This window comes from Oryzias latipes, chromosome 13, assembly GCF_053564925.1.
Source record: "Oryzias latipes strain Hd-rR chromosome 13, Olatipes_Hd-rR_3.1".
In the NCBI taxonomy this organism is placed as follows: Eukaryota; Metazoa; Chordata; class Actinopteri; order Beloniformes; family Adrianichthyidae; genus Oryzias; species Oryzias latipes.
In genome coordinates, this window is record NC_136249.1 from 32,739,824 (window position 1) to 32,758,645 (window position 18,822).

The following is an 18,822-nucleotide window of genomic DNA, read 5'->3' on the forward strand; positions in this document are numbered from 1 at the left end:
CTGGGTCCGAGGATTCGCTGCATCTCGGTGTTGGTTTCTGGAAAAGACTCACAAACATCCAGGTGACGACAGCTCCAGCCTGATGACTCGGGCCGCCGGCTGATGACAGGCTGCGCGCTGTAATCATGCGCTTTCTCTCCGGTGTCATCCTCTGCTGCGTTATCGTCTTGTTCAACGCGAGCGCCGATGACAGCTGCCTCGTTCGGACCGTGTCGTGACAAACAGCACGTCCCGCTCTGATTACTGTTTTCCCTGATATGACGGCTTTGTTTTCTCCCGTCAGCCTCTGGCTGGTGATGGAAATACTTGCAGCGAGCTTTCAACCCCTCATGCCAGCAACGTTTTCTCTCTGTTTCAACATGGAAATGACACTTTACGCTCAGCAGATGTTTGTTTGACACAAACATCTTTTTACAGCTCATGGTTTAATGGAGGAACTTTATTACCAGCAGTAAAAGAATCAGAAAAAAGTCCTTATTGTTGTTCGTTCTGTTAACATCTGAGCCGATGCATTGTTTTAATGTCTTTGGCTTAAAAGCAGGAATACACAATGTTGGATTCTGTATTTGTTTTTATATAAGGAAACTTTTCCTTTTCTTTGTTACAGATATAATATGCGGTCTATCTTTGTTTTTAGAGTTAATAATACAATTTTAGTGTAAAATACAAAAATGCCTGATGCTTTACAATCACTACAAAGTCTGCCAGTCTGCCTGTGAGGTTTGAAAACGCAGTCGGCATGTTCGGTTGCAATTTCAGTTGCAAAATTGGTTGCAGGCTCGGCTGCAGGATTGACTGCAGACTTGGCTGCAGACTTTGGTGCAAAAGAACTGTTTCGGACTTAACAGAAACTTCCATAACCATGTCCACACTTACCTCTTCATACAGGTATCTGCCAACATCAACATTGCGTTAATATCCTCCTGCATCCAATATTTTAATAAGTTTACTGGTTATTCAAACATAAAAGCAGTTAGTCTGTTTTAAAAATGCGGTTTGCAGAATTATTAGACTCCTATGACGCCTATAAACCCAGACTCGGTTCCTCAGTTGCTGTAAACAGAAACTCTCGATGAAGTGAATCAGATCCAGCTCTGAAGGAAACTTATTGTGCTGCCATCTAAAGAAATTCAAGATCAGATATGAAACAAAGTCAGACGGATTTCTATCTAAGACATTCCTGCAGCTTTAGGACGCCGCAGTGAAACCACAGTAAAAGTCATCATCCACACATGGAGAGAAGCTGGATCAGTGGAGAACTTCTCATGGAACAACAGAACAAAAACATCCAGAACTCAAAAAGAAGCAGTGCAAACCTCACCTGAATCAGTAGACATTCATGGACACTTTAGGGAGAACACACTGCTGAGCATCAAGACCACAAAGAAAGATCTGGATTATCCCCCAAATGTTTGGACAAATAGACAAAAGAGGGAGTTTCTGTGCTTTTCTTTATATCTACAGTAAAACTAAGAACACCAGAGCAATAGTCAAGCATGGTGGTGGTAGTGTGATTGTGTGGAACTGCTTTGCTTATAGTGATGGAGTCATTCAATCTGAGTTCTACCAGAAAGTCTTGATAATTGTAGATGTTCAAGAGTGTAATTAGTGCCAATTCAAAACAAGGAGACTTTGGTGTGAACACAAATGTGAAGGAGCATAAAAGAAGAAGACTCCAAAGCAGACCTTTTAGTCAGACGGGAGAGGCTTTTCCTCTGTGTGGTCAGAGGGTTGATGGCTGACAGGATGTTGATCGTGTGACCCTCCAGAGACTCGGAAGCCTCTGAATTCTGTGAAGGTTTGTCAGACTAAGGCAAACATGAAGTATCTACAGCAAAAACAAACAGTCTTCCTCACTCTCAGCGCCTTTAATCCACTTTCAGTCTAGTTCATAAGTGCCTGGTCATCACAGGTCATATGCAACAGTCGAGTTCCAAGCAGGAGTTTAGCAGATGAAACAGAATCCAGGAGCCGAACAGAGCCAGACTCTCAGGCAGAGGCAGGGAGAACGCACAGATCCGGTTGCAGCCATAGAGGGTCAAACAAAACCCACGACTGAGCTGAAATCGGGTCAGGTGCCGGCCAGACAAATGAGGCAGGTTTAGAACCAAGGATGACAGGATGTGATGCTCGGTAACCAGTTAAGAAAGGTGAGACACATTGCAGAGGTGACAGGTTTGTAGCAGACTGCATCAGGGAGCAGTGGTCTCCTGGCAATTGGGTTAGTGGTTTGATATCAGTCAGATTATTAAGCATCTTTGGAAAAAGACACTGGGCTCTTGGTTGCTTTTGTGGGATTTTTGGTTAAGGGTTGTGGTTGTTCTGTTATCGATGTGTAAATACGGGTACATGTATATGTATAAGAGAAGAAGATAAGCAGATGGAAAAAGCTTTGAGAACCAGCAGGTAGAACTATACAACTGCAGTTTGTTTTGTTTTTTATTGCCAAGTAAAGACATTTCCAGACTCCAAATCAGTGAGAAGATGGCGTTTAAGTTGAGAACCACAGAGGCTCCGAGAGGAAATGTTTCAGAAAAGTCCCTCCAAGCATCTCAGGCTCTATCAGGTCAGACTTCTTTAGAAGTCACACATGAACAGCTTGAGGAACAAAGACCCAGTTTGTTTAAATAAAATAGGTTTCCAGCCCTGGATCTCTAAGTTTTCCTGTTGGTTACATGGATTAGGTGATTCCAGAGACAGCCTTTGAAGACATCCAACCACCAGCAAGTGGAAAACAAGGCATGTTGGACAATCTTAGAGGCCAGGTTGAGGTATTTAAGACCTCAACCGGTCTTAAATACGGAGACAAGAAGGTCAAAACAGTGTGTTTGGAAAAAAGTTTTCAATAAAAGGAAGGAAATTCTAGGTTGTAACAATTTTTTGGAAGTCGTGAACTCTGGGTCATGGCCAAAAGAATGAGGTCCAGGATACAAGCAGCAGGAATGAGCTTCCTCCACAGGGCGACTGGACACTTCCCTAGAGATAGGGCAAGGAGCTTGGAGGATAGCTGCTGTTCCTCCACGCTGAGGGGAGCCAGTTTAGGTGGTTTGGGAATCTGGTCCAGATTGGGGAGGTGTTCCGGGCATGTCCCACTAGGTGGAGACCACAGAGTAGACCTAGGCAACGCTGGGGAGACCACGTCTCTAGGCTGGCCTGGAACTGCCTCAGGTCCCCCCAGAAGAGCTGGAGAAAGTTGGAGGGAAGTCTGGGCAACTTTGGTTAGATTGCTGCCCCTGCAACCCAATCCTGGATGTGGGGAAGAAGATGGATGGATGGATGGATGGATGGATGGATGGATGGATGGATGACATATTTTAATGTACTTTCCCATGTCCCGAAAGAGGATGCACTTTTCTTTGCAGTCAGCATCGTCTTTTGTTCAAGAATCAGAATAAAGAAGTTTAGTCTTTTTAAAAATCGGATTTCATGCCAAACTGGTGTTTCTAAAGGTAACATTTATAAACCTTATGTATTTTAAACAGATACCTTTACTGTGATTTCACTACTTTGTATTACTTTCATTTGATTCTCAAGGACTGATGTACAATAGCATTAGGTATTGGTGCTGAAATGCTTTCATAGTCAAGAAGTAAGAGGATTCCAGCGCTGTCCTTACTTCCAAAAACATTTCTGCAAACATCAGGCAAACACGCATTCCCAGCTCCATCCCGACTGTCTCCATGTCATGCTAAATAATCCCATCAGATGCCATGTTGTTCATTAACTGGAGATACAGAAGAAACACTGTAACTTGATGCTTTTACTGCTTTGAACTTTGGAGCTTTTGTTTCTATACAAACCATTTTCCTTTATTTTCTTCTGATTTTTGTTTCCTGTGTCACTTTAACTCTTCAGCAGCTTTTGTTTCTTTTTTTAGATCAGGCAGATTTCCTCTCCTCTGCGTCTCTGATGACTCTGCTGTTTTCAGTGGGTAAAGCTTGGCTCCTTCTTTGCTCTTAACCCTCATCTCATGTTTACTCTGAGTGCAAACAGTGTTTGTTTGGGCTAATTCCTTACAGACTGTCTGCATTTATTAGTTGGAATTGGATCTTATGAATTTACATGACTGTCTTCTGGGTTATACCCATTGCATTGACTGCTGGCTTCAACGACTTCTATGGTGCAATGAACAGTTATTAATCAGGCATTCTATTGGTCAGAATAACCATTCATGCTCGTGATACCTTTTTCTAACACATTCTTGATAATATATCCTGATGTTCTTTATCCACCACTATATATTGATTTTTCCTTTTTGAGTCATTTGATGCAGCTTCATTTTGAAAATGAAAAAGCATTTCTGTTAATCCATTTTAATTGTCAAATTAGACATTTCTAAATGAATTTTGCTACACATTAACCAGAGAACTTTTTGAAAATGAAATGTCAAATACTATTTTCTATATCATTTTAATTAAGTGACAGAATAAGCAGAGTTGAAGAAGAAAATGAAAAAGCATTTTGGCGTATTGCTTTTTTTTATTTTAATTTTGAGTAAAAAAAATGCAGCTTCATTTTGAAAATGAAAAATCATTTCTGATATTGACTTTTATTTTTAATTATGCTACAGAATCGCTTCCATAGTTGTAGGTGGCAGTCAGTTTGTTCAGAAATCCATCACTTTTACTAAATATATATGTGTGTTGTAAATTTATATTAATCCACAGCTTTTCAATACCCAAGACTTTTCCCAGGTCTTGGGTATTGAATCAAAAAGGGCCTGAGATTCTTTAAGATGTTTTTGATATTCTTTTAGTAATTTAAGAGGAGAAGTGGGCGGAGTCCAATTCTGTTCAATTCTAATTTCAAATGTTTGCTTTTTAAAGAAGGAGACCTCTAGCTGTAACACTTTAACTGAAGCTTTAGCTCCGGTGTTAACCTTGCTGGAATTAACCGTAACTATTAGAACTTTTACATAAATCCTTGTAATTCAACGGTGCAGAGCTGCTTTTCTGAGCTTCAGCATCATCCAGATGAATTACATCAAATGCATAAACGGCTGGAGATCGACTGTAGTCCAAAGAGCGTGCGCCTTTCCGTGTGTTTGCTTAACATTTCCGGTATTATAAAGTTACAGCAATTCCTTAATTCTGGGCATTAATTGAATCATTTATTTAAAATTACTTTTATCTTGAAAAGTAATTGTAAAAAAATGTTTCAAAACTTGATTTTCTTAAAGGATTGTGTTGGTTTTCCAACTGAAAGCTTAAATCCTTAAAATGCCATTGTACCAATATTTATATTGAGGTTTAATTCAACAATCAAATCAAGTTTATTTACACGGCAAATGATCTAAACTTCTCTAAAAGTGTGTTTTATTTTGCAGTCTAGTGTCTGGTTTCGTCTCAGCACATCATGACAGCAGCATCGTCTGCCATGAGGCCTGCAGTGACGCAGAAAAACCAACATCATGCTGAACTTTCTAAGAAGCCTCGTCGTAATTCTGAGCTCGGTCTCTGATCACACCACGATTTCAGTCCCACAGCTTTTATGGGACTTTAGCGCTGATGCAGGGACATAACAAGCTAGGCTACATCTGAATGACTTGATGACAAAACTAAAACTAGATTTATTGTTTTTTTTATTTGCTCAGCAACTCTGCTGCTTCGGTTTGTTGAGCTTCCTGCTTAAAACCCCCCCCCAGAGAATTTCTCTTCAGATTCATACAAAGATGTTGGAAATTGAATGTACAGTTTTATTGTTGACTGTCACTAAATGTTTTCCTCAAAGTCTAAAGAAAATGCTTCTCCGTAAAACTGCCTGCATGCTCTGGTATCCCAGAAACCTTCAGGAGTACATGAGGCTTTTATGGAGCTTCCACAGCAAGAAGAAAGAGGTTTCGTATTCCAAATGGGTCTTTATTTGACATGAAGATCAGAAAACAGACTGAAGTTTCTGGTTCAAAACACAAAAGTGAGAGTTAAGGTTCCAAGTTCGTGGTCATCCTCACACTGGCTTTGCGCGTGACAGCGACATGTCTTCTTAGATTTTTGGTGGTTTCAGTGTTGGTGTTCATTAGGAAGAAGCTAAAAAAAAAGCTGCTAGAACAATCTAGCAGTAAGTGCTGTTATTTTTTGTTTTGTTTTGAGGTAGCTGACGAATCTAAAAGGCCAATTTCTCTAAACGGAGTCACAACTCCGGCTATATTTCCACCAAGAAAGTTGGAGCGTCAGTCATAGCGGCCAGCAGCGTCGGGGTCTTTGGCTCCGCCTGCAGTCTCCACGGCTCGGGGCCAGAGACTGGCGCCCCGGAGGGCCGGACGATCAGGGCGAGTTGTAAACAGGAGGGGGGGCAGTTCAGTGTCAGCTCCCATAAGTGTGGTGGGAAAAGCCTCAGCGTCACCCCGATGAACCGTGCAGCAATAAACAGCGCAGGCAGAGAGGAGGCAACCATAGAACATCTCCTAGATTAGAACAATAGCTCCTCCCTCTCCTGTTTCCACTCCTAATCCGATCTTCTCTGCAGGCCTGTCAGAGCTGCTACATGTCTCAGAAAAAGGTGTTAAAGTTTAGTTTGGTCCACTAAAGCAAAGGAGAGACGAGTAAAAACCTCTCTGGAGGGTCTAGTTTTTAACAGACGGCTGGAATAGGAATGGCCAGCTGCCTTTTGAAGACGGCGTCCACGCCAAGTCCCTCCGTTTAGTCAGTAATCAAGCTTAAACGTCTCAGAAAAAGCTGATTAGCTTCACCATCTGGGACTGAAAATAAGGGAAGAGAACCGAAACTTGGTGCCAAGTTGGTACAGATGTAAAAACTGTGGGCGGGCTCATATAAGAATGGGTGGGGCCATGAGGGTGGGTGGAGCTTTAGTCAAAATGCAGAAGCTTGGCTGTACCTCACATCAAAAGATTGGAATTGAACTGATGAATTAGTGACGTGCTCCAAAGAAAAGACCGTCGTCGTGACGATGAGCGGGGAAATCCATGTTTAGTTGGCGTGTGTGAAATCAGAGATGCAGAGCATCTCAACATTTAAGTGTTCTTCTTCACCCTGTTACAGTGATTTAACACATCAGTGTTCATTTTAATTTTGAAGCATCAGTTCAAGGTCCATTTAATCACCAGAACCATTTTACAAGTACCCGTTTGGCTGGATATAATCCAAACAGTACCCATCCGTGATGAGAATACGCGCTGTCAAGTCGTGTCCCGATCTTCAGTGACATCAGGAACACAAGGGAGAACCTGAGCTTAACGGAACCGACTTTCTAAAAAGACAGAACCCCAGTTGGGTCTTTGGATCTTCATATCATCTCCTGAGGTACGGCCTATCCTCTGATGGAGGTCTACAAAAGATAATGTTAGAATGTAGCATCAACCAGAGCAGAAGTCTACCGTGACCTTCTGAAGTCTACGGCCAGACCTTTGGAGATTCAGAGAAGCACTTTGGAGAGTTCAGATGATGCTCAGGCAGCGTTTTGAGCTGAAAATGGAAACATTTCTGTACATTTAGGTTAGCTACAAAGGTTCTGATCTAAAAACTCTGACCTTCATTGTGAAAAGCTTGATGACAGCCTCACGAACCCAAGAGAAGAAAAAGCAGTCTTCTCATCTTTTTGGTACCAATGGCTATATTGGTGCTAGTGGTGCGATCACAAGAACTTTGAAGGTTCTGATCTTTGGCTGTAGAACAGATAGATGGAAGGTAATGTAAGGGGGGAGGAACCTTTTTTTGTCTGAGTTTGTCCCCTTGGCAGAAAGAATCCTTACTTTACCCAAAGTGATGATGGGATGAACATTGTGGATAGTTGATAGGACCCGCCCATCGAGGTGGATTCACGGCAAATCAAAAAACTAGACTGTACATACATTTATTTTATACCAATTCTCATTGGATTGTATAGGAACCGAATTTCTAGTGTAATAGGCTATTCAGAGGTAGAGTTACCTGACCTGACCCCGATCTTGATTTTAATGTTCTTGATTAAATTTTTAAGTGAGGCATGTTTGTTTGGTCCCACCAGCAGTAACTACAACGCCTTTTTGGTTTTCCTTCAGCTCAACCCACCAACTGGGTCAGGGCTTGGGTCCTGCTGTTTGGGTCGGTTCCGTCAGTGAAATAAACTAAGAAAAACATTTAAAGAGACTTAAAAATGTATCATTCTGGACTTTATTTTGTTTTATTTAGATCTGTTCTAAGTCTCCAAAAGTAATCTGAGTAAGTTGCCCCCCTGCTAAGCAGGGACATGAATATTAATGACTTTAATTTATTTCTTTATAAACAGCAAGTCCAAAGTCCGGTCTGATTTTTTTTTCTTCTTTCGCTGGTTTTGCAGATTCTTTTGTGCAATATGGATTGTTTTTTATAACAGTACATTAACTTCTGCGTCCTGATTGGCTCTTGTCAATTGTCAATCAATCTTCTCTGTGTCGTTTTTCCTGCACGGAATACTTTCAGTTTGCAAAGATGATGTTTCTACATCATCAGAGAAAAGTTTGAAAAAGTTGTCAGTCTCAGAAAATTGTATAAATTGTGTAGCTTTACAGCCTTGAAACATTGTTAAGACAAAAATAAACTATTTTATGGATTTTGTTTATAGCTGGTTAATTTTTAGAACGTAACTCCCACGGTAAACAAGAAAACACTGTATTTACGTACACTTGAGTTTCTTATTTCTGTCAAACGAACCTCCTGGATTCCTCGAGGGCTTTCTGACTTGATAAAAAGGATGTCCAAAGGAAACTGGCCTGCAGACTCATACAGGTTTATGAGACATCTCAAAAGTTCGTCTGGTGGAAAAAATAAATGGTGCACGATGGATGATGACCCAAATCTCAGAGGTTCTGGAGCAGAACCCAAGAGTTTTGGCTCAGATCAGTCAAAGATGGAGGTGCTCTGAGGTCCACCATGTTTCTGTGAGGACATCACAGGAACATCATCCGTTAATCAGAATGGATCTTTAGCAAACCAATGTTTGCTAAATGAAGCTTTCAGCTTCATTCTAATGGGAGAATGCATGAAAGTGTTTTTAGAAAAGCTCCACCTTTGATCATTTGACATCACCAGTTACCTAAATCAATTTTTCTAAAAAAAATGTTGGTGGAAATGAAAACTAAATTGTGAACGGATGTATGGAAATAGCGTTATGTTTTTTTTTTCATAAAACAAAAAAATTAAAGAAATTCTGGAGTCTCTCCTGTCAGATCAGTTTCCAGAACAAATAATAATTAATAAATAAATAATAATAATAAACTGTATTTGTATAGCACCTTCCAAGATAAAATTCACAAAGTGCTTCACAGTAAAACACGATAAAACACAGGATATAAAAAATAATTAAGAAAAAGCAATTTCAAACAGGTTGACTTTCAAAAGAAAACACTGAGTCTGCAGATCTGAGGCTGAGAGGAAGGGAGTTCCAGAGGGATGGAGCCACTGCTGCAGAGGCTCTGTCACCTTTAGTCTTTAACCGGGTTCTCTTAACAACCTGCAGACCCTGGTCACATGACCTCAGGGACCTGCTGGGAGTGTACGGCTGCAAAAGGTCTTTTAAGTAGACCGGTGCTTGGCTATTAAGTGCTGTGTATGTTAAAACCAGGAGTTTAAAATGCACTCGGTAGCGGATGGGGAGCCAGAGCAGCTGGATTAATAACGGGGTGACTGACGTGTTAAAACTTGGATGAATTGGTTAAAAGCCTTGCAGCAGCATTCTGGACTGGAAATGAAATATGTCCTGAGTTCTGCATCTCAGGACGCGACACAATTGTTTTTAAGATGTTAAAAACAGGAGCGAAATGATTAAAGATCAATGTTCTGAGATATTTTGAGTGTCTGCTTCTTCATGCTCTGCAGCCTCCAGATGGCTGCTTTTAGCTTCTTCCTGCAGGCTTTTGGTGATCAAACCCTTCTTGTGGAACTCCCACACGTGCCGCTGCAGTACAGGAACACTCCATGCACCAGTTAGCACCTCTGACATCTCCTGGTAGATTTGTTGCTCCGTCGAAAATCTGTAGATCCGAATGCGATGCGCGTCTAACCATGCATCAGAGGGAGTGATGGGCAGTGATCTGGCTGCTTCACGTGGACACGGTCCAGAGGCGGAAACAAACGCGCTCAAGTTACATGGGGGGTGGAGGGTGGGTGAAGCTGCAGACGGCTGCTCCCAACGTGGCTACAACCGCGGATCAGTTTCTTGGTAATCAGGGAGATGCAGTGAAAGGGACATTCAGGCCCCCTACTCCCTAACTACTAAAAACTAAATAGCGCGGCAATAAGGAGTGCCCTGGATTCTGGATACTCAGTACTTTTTTTTTTTAAACGGCAAATATGACGTCATCGATTTCACAAAGTGAAAATCTAATTGATGTTTTATGAGTCCACTGTCTTCTGAAGATAAAAACGTAGATGGTTTATTAGAAAAATACATTAAATAACTTTATTTTTGCAAAAAAATTGTTCAAACCCAATGCATTGTGGTCTATATTCGCCAATCTAGTGAGCATCGATGTACACTGGTTTTTCGCAGAGACTTCTGGGAAATTTCAAGGGTACTCCATTTTGGAATTGTAGATTCGGAAAGCACTACAGAATGGCGAGCGCGCTTTATAGGGACTCACTATATATAGTGAGTAGGAATTTGGACATAGCCAAAGTCTGCACAGAGAAGGGGGCGGAGTCGCAACAAACTGTTTAGAAGCTTTTACTGTAAATATTATAAATTAAAAAAGTAGACATCAAAGACATTGTTGACACTATGCTGTTTAGTAGAATCGATGGAGAACTGCTCTACTTTTGACACCTGCCTCCAGTGGCTCCTTTGAGGAACTGCAACATTTGGTACTTCCTGGTTTGTGTCAACAAGGCTTGGCTTGATCATACCAAAAGGAGCCCCGACTGGAAATGAGTTTAAACAAAACACATTATATTCAACTATTAAGAAAAAAAAAAAAACTTCCTTGATGTTACAAGAATTATTTAACAAGTAGTACAAGATTTATTTCAAATCAAATCAACATTTACATAAAATAAAATATAAGTCTACACAAGACTTTGAAAATATGATTTGAAAGGGGAATGGAAGAAGCGTATGCTTATAAGAATCCAATCCCCCACTCAACAATACTCGTAACAGAAAACAACAAGATTAAACAGTTTGACATTATAACGCTAACATACGACAAAGACAGACAGACACGCCCAAACACACCGACCACAGACCTGTATCATGCAAAATCAACTTTTTGGAGTATTTAAGTGTATTATAATGTTAATTCCTCCCAAAAAAGATAAGATAAAGATACTTTATTGATCCCAGCTTGGGAAATTCGGTTGTTGCAGCTCCCGTGGACAGGCTCAATAACAAACAAACAAACAATGAGTGACAATCAGGGAAGGAATCAGTCAGATAAACAGCTTTTAGAAAAAACAAACATCAAATGAGTTTATCTATGGCTAAAGGTTGATGAGTTGTTAAGGCCAATGGAGTGAGATAGGAAAGGCAGCGGTTGGTGTGACAGTGAAGCTGCCTTAGCCTCTTGGACAAGGCGCTCCGCTGACCGTCAAGTACAGTATGGAGAGGAGGCTTAGGATTATCCATGATGGATGCAAGCTTGTTCAAAGTCCTCTACTCCAGTGTTTTTCAACCTTTTTTGAGCCACGGCACACTTTAACCTTGACAAAAATCTCGCGGCACACCAGCATTCAAAAATAAAAAAAAGGAGAAACTCATAGTCTGTATTGATCTACTGCTCCTCCACAATCGCGCATGCATTTTTGTGATAAATTTGGCAGAAAAAGCTGGAAGTTGCAGCTGTTTTTTTTTTTTTAGAATATGTAATAAAGTTAAGTTAAAAGATTTAAAAACTGTTTGATCTCTGTTCGTTGTGGTATAAGACGTTTAAAAAGTAAGACTTATTGTGCGCTGAGAGGCTGTCACTTTAACCGAATGCATCATGGGAGATGTAGTGATGGCAGACATACTCTCGTCTCTGAGCTTCATTGTTTTGTTCACTTGTTCCACGGTCTGACACCGGATTCTGTGGAAAGCGACACCGCTAAAGACGAGCTTTAGCTGGTATTTTTGTTAGAACTAAGAAACTTTACGAGCTAAATCGGAACAAGGAAGTGAAGACTTTAACCACTTCTGATTGGTCAGACTGATGACGTGTGATTAAGCCTCCAAGAATGATTGGTGGAGACAGTTAAAGGGGCGGGACTTTTCAGAAAACAGTTAATACTGCAGCTAAATCGCGGTACCGTCATTCTTATCAAGATGTCTTTAATAGAATCAAATAAACACAAAGAAAAAAGTATTTTATGATCTTTCATATTCCTAACTATTCAGTGTTTTATCAGGGTTTGTTTGGGTGAACACAGAGCTGATATGCTGGAGATGGGAAATGTTTTTAGATCAGTGAATGAGGGCAATTTCCCCACGGCACACTAGTGTGCAGCACACTGGTTGAAAAACGCTGCTCTTCTCCATCACAGCTTCAAATGTGTCCATTTGGCACCCGATTACATTGCCAGCTCTAATCAGTTTGCTCAATCTCTTTGTGTCACTGGCATCTATGCTGCCCCCCCCAGCAGACCACCAAGAAGAACAGAGTGCTGGCCACAACAGACTGGTAGAAAATCCTGATCATCGTGCTGCACACATTGAAGGACCTTAGTCTCCTCAGGAAGTAGAGTCTGCTGCTGGCCTTCTTGTACACAGCTGTGCTGTTGGTCTTCCATCTCAGTCTGTTGTCGATGGTTAATCCGAGGTACTTGTACTCCTCTACCTCTGCCACATCCCTGCCCAACATGCTGAGTGGCTGGAAAGCTGGTCGTCTCTCCCTGAAGTCCATCACCATCTCCCTGGTCTTTTCCACATTAAGCTGCAGGTGATTTACTCCAGCCCACCTCACAAATGTATCCACAAGTTCCCTGTACTCCTCCTCCAGCCCACTGTTGATGCAACCGACAACCACAGAGTCGTCAGAGAACTTCTGGAGATGACATGACTGAGTTGTACTGGAAGTCACTGGTGTACAAAGTGAACAGGATAGGAGAGCGGACAGTGCCCTGTGGGGCTCCAACACCACTCATCATCACATCAGACAGGACACTGCCCAACCACACAAACTTGGCTTGTCCGACAAGTAGTCAGAGATCCAGGACACCGAGGACCCGTAAATACCCATCCTTATACACCAGTAACCAGGGCTGGAATACATTGACCCTCTCTGTGCTCGTGCCCCTGGTGGAGAAGCACTGAACCACATCCCTCACTGCAGAGATTGGGTGGGGGGACTCCATCATGGGATGTACAAAAAAGTCTAAAAAGAGCAACATGTGAGGAATTTTTACCCCAAAGCAGAATCCTGTCAAATGCAGAAAGGTGGAGGAAAACAACGGAGAAGCTTTGCTACAGTCTATGTTTGGACCACTGTCCTTCTCTCGGAGGCCGAAAGTTTCAGCCTCAGTCTCAACAAGAGCCTTGATTCCAGATGTGCTCCCATCCCAGCTGATGACAAACCTGGAACGTTCTCTGCCGACACTCGCCTCCGAACCCAGAGGCCACGCAGCAGAAGAACCACAAGAGCTGATTACCCAGGAGGACGCTAAGCCTCACAATGACACCGTCTGGTCTGTTTGCTCCGATCGTCTCATCTGAAGTCTGACTGCTGTGACTCACCTGTCAGGAGACTTGGTTGGAGCAACAGGGAAACGTGACCGCCGCCGCCGCCTCTCGTCAGCGTTTCCTGCAGGTAGACAGACAGGCAGACATTTTAAATAGATTCTCAGCTTTTTTAAATTTTAACTTTAGTGCAAATATGTGTTTTTTTAAAATAACTTTATTGTTACCAGAACATAACACTGCATGATGATGCCATCCGCCCCAGCACTGGCTTTTATTGTCGCCAAGCCCCCACCTCTCATCCATAAAGTAGGTGTAAACCCAGTAATACCACATGCTGCAGTTCCTTGAAAGACCACTGGAGGCTGGTGGCAGAAGGGAGAAATTTCTGCCATGTTTAAAAGTCAGAATTAATAAACGATGTTTAACTTCTTTATTTTTTAGCTGTTAATTACAACCACGACATTCAAAAACTGGTTTAAAAAAGTTTTTCTGACTTTTGTAGAGTTCAAATGAGTTTTTATTTTTCCCTAAAGTTGAGTCTCACAGGTGAATGGAATGACACTTATTGAGAGCAGAATGTGGAAACAAACTGCAAGAGCTCTAGACTTTTATTCAGAAAAATTGTCAGAAATTGTAAGCAAGACTAACACCTAAATGTGGTACCTTTAGGTACATTATGTGGGCTATAATATTTATTTTACTTCTTTACATTTTACTTCTTCTTTAGAAGTCCCAAAGTGCCTAAAAGTCACGGTCCCATTCACCCATTCAAACACACGGCAGCTCCACGGCCAAATACTGGTGCCAACCTAAAACCATCAGGAGCAATGCAGGGTTTAGTGCCCTGCTCAAGGACACTTCGACCCATGGGTGAGCTGTAGAGGTGTGTGTTGGCAAGAGTCTGGCAGTATGAAACGCCTTGCGATGCATTTCACGATACGATAAGTATCACAATACATATCATGATACATATCAGGCATCACTCGTTCTCATCTGGAGCCCACTACAAAGCACCACAACCCGTGTTGTTATATGGTCCTGGTAGTGACGTGACACAGACTTTCGGTTCGGTACACATCCCAAGCAAAAACTAAAGTACATGTACAAAGACTGTAGACTGACTGAACATTTAGCATTTAAAACTAGCTGATTCTCGTGAGATCTTGTTGTTTTGGTGTGGTGTAGAGCTGCTCAAAGAGGCTCAGTGTGCGGTGCCACCAACTAGCGGTTGGGGGTCTAAGTGGAAAAACAGAGTCAAAAAAAGAGTCTGACGCTAAAGGACGCTCATAAATAATTAAATAAAAATTGTCTTGACAGTATTTTAAATTGATACAAGTATCGCCAAATGAAATATCACGATAATTGATTTTTTTTTTTCAGACTCGTTTCTACGTTTTTTTCTACAGTCACAAATTTCACGTGTTTTGCTGGTCGATTGTCAGACATTAAAAAGGGGGGAAATGAAACCTCTGGTTTACTTTTGACATTTGCCCCATAATAATGGCGTTATTTTTAAGTAGATTTGTAGTTGTTTGTAGTATGTTTATGCTAAACTGTTCCTCCACTACTGGGCTTTAGTTCCTACCTAGCTGGTCTTTTATGAGGTTCTTAATTCTTGTTTAATTGTTTATATCATTTGTTATGTTTTATCATTATTATTTATTGATATGATGTTGTGTACAACACCGTGGGCCTCCTTGGATGGTGATGGAAGGTTCACTAGAGTAGTAGTCTCCAACCTTTTTAATGCCACAGACCGGTTCGAATGAGGCCGAAGTTTACGTTTAATACTTTTAAGCTTCAGGTTTCTGAAAAACATATTTTTCAAATTTAAAATGCTACTAGAAGAAATTTAGTCCAAAAAAATAGGAACACATTAGTAGATTCTTTTCTTTTTATTTATACATAATGAAAGTTCAATGAAACAAAGTTGATGTGTAGAAGTTGTTTCTGATTAGTAAAAAAAAGTCCATAAAAGCAACTTAAGAGTTTCCTCCATAGAATCTAAGAACTCAACTTAGTCTCAGATCATCTTTCAGGGCAAAAAGATTTATCACTTTGTTTTTTACATAAATCCTGATTCATTGTGTGTTTTTTTTAGCACAGAGGAACATTTTTTGTGCTAACATCAAATGTGAAACGTTTGGGAATCAGTCGCCGCGTGAGAGGCTAGCAAGAAGCTTCCGGTACGTGAAAACAATTATCTCAATAAATCCGTGTTTGGAGGAAGACTACTGGTTTTGTGTGTAAACAGCAGCGTTATGTTTCTTTGAAGTCGACGGGTTGTTCTTTGGTTTCCTCACTGACTCTTGTCTCCCCAAAGAAACTTTCCAAATACGTTTTTTTTTAGCTTTAGCCTAAATTAGCAGTCAGAGCCGCTGCGAAACCCTTGTGCTATCTTAGATGACCCCACCCTTACATTGACGTGTTCTCCCTACCATGACAAAGGTGGATAAAGGTGGAAAGATTTCATGTAATCCATGGACACCAGTGAAGATCACAAACTATTGAAGAAAAAAGGTTCAGAGAACTGTCTAGTGGGTCTAGATGACCCAACTCCCAACATTAAAGTGCCTAGGATGGCACAAGGGTTAAAGTCACGTGACGCGTCAAGACAGAAGCATGTGGTGAACAGAATCCAGTAGTTTGGTTTTTTTTTAAATAAAACATCCCTCAGTATCAGATGATAAACTAAATGGAAATAATCAAAAGTTAGTGTATGCATTTTTCTCTCTGAGGCCCGGTACCAAGTTGCACACAGACCGGTACCGGTCCATGGCCTGGAGGTTGGGGACCACTGCACTAGAAATGAATGAATAGATTCTGGTTTTTCTCCCATTGTTCATTAATTTGGTTCCATTCATGACAGATGTTTAGTTTAGGTTTTTGTAAAATGGTATAAAGTGTCTGCTTCTCCACTCTGGAACCAAATGGAGAAAATTCTCCAACGCTCCGTTAGGAAGAGCATCCTTCCTAGGAGGCAATAGCCAATAGAGAAGTGATCCTGGAACATGACTCAGCGTTATCCAACATGTTTTCTGCTGAAACAGACACCTAAACGCTAGGAACCTGTAAAAGAATGACGAATTTCCTGTGATCATCACAGAAAATACCAGAAAGACAACACTTTAGGAGTGACTAGGTCTTTGTTTTCATTCAAAACAGCTTTCAGTCTGGATCTAGACTTGGATTACCAGGAGATCTTGTTCTAGTATATCAGTTTCTCTTCTAATAAATCATATTCTCTTAAAAAAAAAAGTGACATGGGACTTTGTCAAAACAAAGGATTTTTACTGGGATCCATTTCTTGAGGACCAGACGGAACTTGAACCTTTTTAAAGGAAAAAAAAAGAATTTCTGAATTGACCTTAGACAATTCTAGTACATTTGAGTCATTCTTCCAGGTAACAGAAGGCAGGGTTTGTGGAAGTTAATGCCTGAAATCCTCCCTGTGGTTCTGTGTACACCTTTAAGGTTTTTATTTTTTCCCCCAGAATTCCATTTATTTTAACAGAAGCAGCACAGGTGATGGTGGTCTTTAGGATCCTGACATTCAAACCAAAGTTCCTGGAAGATTCGGGTGGAATTCTGAAACTCCACGGAAAAAGACGTAAACTGAAGCAGTAAAAGAAAAATCAAACAGAGCCACAGACATGATTTAGAGCCGCTGGCGTAAACAGATTCAAGGAACCGAAAACACAGAAGCAAAACGGAGATAAACCAGCGCTGAGGAGATGGAACCAGAACTTGGAGTTCAACACTAACCGTTCTGGAAAAAAAAAATCAAACAAAAACAGTTTTGAAGTTTAGCAAAACTGATGGAAAAAAGCTGATTCTGCTGCAGTGTTTACCCTGAAACATGAAAAAGTGCGGACAAAACCTCACTTCCAGAAAAAGGCTTCAGTTTCCTGCATGAACACAATGATGCAGCTGTTGTGATGAAAATAAAAACCGTCTGACCGGGCTGTGGCATCGTTTGAGCGGGAAATCCGTTCTCAGTTCTACTCTAGTCGGCCTTGGAATTTTGAATTTCTTTAGTTTGTGATGAAAATAAAAAAGACAAATAAACAACAAAAGCATAAAAACTATTTTGTGTTTTGATTGTGTGATCAATGTTTTAACTTCATATAAACTCAAAAAGTGGAATCGAAGAACTTTTGAAGTGTATAATCGAAAAAAAATGAATTTGTTTTATTGAAAAATTTAATTTGCAATTTTTTTTGTTATGAAAAACTGTTTTAAAAACGTTTTTCACTCATAACTTCCCTCATAAAAAGAGAGAATTTTAATGGTCTAAACAGCTTTGAACCTGCATCTTCCTGTGCGGGGGGTGGGGGGGGTGGCTATGTTCAGAGGTGGGGTACATCCTGGTGTGTGTGTGTGTGTGTGTGTGTATGTGTGTCTGTGGGGGGGGGGGGTTCAAGGCTGAACAGAGACAAACAGCCGCTCTGACCCGCAGCTGTAATCATCTGTGTTCGTTTGCTGACGATGGTTTGGGAGACGAGGGACCCAGAGGCCAAATCCGCTTCACAACTCCGGCTCTGTTTGGAGGGTGGCTGGTTCAAGTCCCGGTGCTGTACGTGACCCGCTTTTAGACGGGGACAGTTTTTCCCCGCACAAACGGCGGCAGGACTTCTGATTTACCAGCTGAAATTTTTTGAAGGCTTTCAGGTTTTCCTGATGAGGGTTAAATAGGATTACTGCTGTGTGTGTGTGTGTGTGTGTTTGTGCGTGTGCGTGTGTGTGTGTGTGTGTTTGTGCGTGTGTGTGTGTGTGCAACTTTGTTTTTAAAAGTTCAGGAGGTGTGTTGACCTGTAAGTCATTGGTTCATCCACTTCCAGCTTCCCGTTTCCACAGTTTGACTGTCAACAAAAATGTTTGGCAAACAGGTTTGATGGCGGGGCCAAAACACAGAGGATCACACGCCGCCGATGAGGTCACTTGACTTCAGCTGGAGTCAAGGTGGAGATCGGACCGATCACCATCAGATTCAATCTGCCTGTTTATGTTCTGGGTTTTATCAGTGGCTGCAGGTCCTGGAGGATCACATGAAACTAGAATCTAACGTGACACATTTTGCCTCCTCCAAACATACTTCTGTGGTGATGATCTGATGCTTGTGAAGTTGTGGGTGTCCTTGTGTTGCTTTCCTTCCTGACTTTCACAAACACAAAAACCGTCTGACCCATTAAATCCAAACGTAATAACGTTAAAACGTAATAAAAAAAAACAGATCAAAACTGGCAAGTTTGCATAACT

General features: G+C 41.3%; 1 protein-coding gene across 4 annotated transcripts in view; it reads left to right on the plus strand.

The window, feature by feature from the left end:
- Positions 1–18,822, plus strand: part of gpr4 (G protein-coupled receptor 4) — a 56,941-nt gene that overhangs the window by 26,179 nt on the left and 11,940 nt on the right. Inside the window, exon 1 of one of the 4 annotated variants that reach the window (XM_078930204.1) lies at positions 10,890–13,690. The exons of the other annotated variants lie outside the window; for them this stretch is intronic. The gene's annotated coding sequence lies outside the window, so the exon portion shown is untranslated. Of the gene's footprint in view, positions 1–10,889; positions 13,691–18,822 lie in introns of those variants that run through there. 4 annotated transcript variants of the gene reach the window in all.